The following is a 1,522-nucleotide window of genomic DNA, read 5'->3' on the forward strand; positions in this document are numbered from 1 at the left end:
ATATATTTCGATTAGATATTTTTAGAAATTATAGGGTCTGTAATATATGGTGTAAAACTACCTTTTTCTTTCGTTAGTAGTGGTTTCAATATATATTCTGTTGATACCGTAGAAAGAGTAACTAATGTTGTAAACCAATGCTATAATATTTGAAGCAGTACCTGAATAAAAGTTGCTGTTTATGATTAATTTGTAAACACCATTCAAACGTTTGTTCGTCCAGATCACAACTTGCAAAATTTTAATGTTTCTTCCTCCAACAATAGACGACAATCTGGTATTAGTGCTTGTACCATCTAATTGCATTTCATATGAAAAATGACAATTATTAGTTCCGATTTCGGTTGTACCTACAAGAATACAAGGTAAAGAAATCAGTCTCATGTATCTTCTAGTTAAAGGACCGTTGTCATCTATCGGTGATCTCGGCAGACCCCTAATTCCGTTGTTGTTCATATTAATGGGTATGTGAATTTGAAGATTATTGTTTGTAACCTCATAAGCTTTTTCATAATCATATATAGTCATGTCAAGATCGCTTTCAGCTTCACCTTTTATACCATAAATCAGTACGTATAAAGGCAACAGACTAGGACTCAAGTTGTCGAAACTACTCTGAACATTTACATATAATCGTCTTTGTGTCGATGGAGAAGTGCCATGAGGTGATAAGTTCAAGATGCTGCGATAATATTTGTAATCAGTATTTATTTTTAATGTATGTGATTTGTCAATGTTCATGTTCAGTTTCTCAAATGAGATATTGAAAGAATTAAATTCTGTATCATGTCGACCATCTTTTTCAAAATACACTTCAATACACACTGTATAACTGTCACTAAAATCATTACGTAACATCTTGAAAAGGTTGAAATCGAATCTACCTTTAAACAGATTGGTCCCATCACTTGTTTTTTGAACCTTCAAGTAAAATGCCTTTTTGTTGTTTTGATGAGGTGAGTCATTGAAAGTGATTAGACTGGCATCTTGAATTCCAAAATCTTCAGTGAATTCACCATCATCCATTGCATATTTTAACACGTTTTTTCTGTTTTCATGTATTCTTATATGACTTTCAGCTATTTTTTAATCTGTGTATCTATTGCTATTGGTACTTATAGTTGCAACACCATCATTAACTTGCTTTAATGTGATAGCATCTTGATTATTTGTTGCGTCTTTGACATTTTTTATTTGTAAATTGTTCATGTTAAGATTTCCAGTCATTTTAGAGGATCCGTCTAAACGAAAAGAATCCAAAAATAATCGATCAACGTAACCTTTTCCAGTGGCATCATTATACCTGTCGGATCAGCAAGATTGATAATCTTTTTTTGTGACATATTCAAATTTCCACTCATTTCTTGAGTACCATCTCGTAACACAACCTGATTAACATTTGGTTTTGCTGACAATTCAGTATCAATGTAACCTTTATTAACAACATCAGTCGATTGTGAACCGTTACCAACATTTGTAATTTTATTATCTCCGAAGTCAAAATCACTAGTAACGGAAATAC

The sequence above is a fragment of the Montipora capricornis genome, chromosome 7 (assembly GCF_036669925.1).
Source record: "Montipora capricornis isolate CH-2021 chromosome 7, ASM3666992v2, whole genome shotgun sequence".
Taxonomy (NCBI): domain Eukaryota; kingdom Metazoa; phylum Cnidaria; class Anthozoa; order Scleractinia; family Acroporidae; genus Montipora; species Montipora capricornis.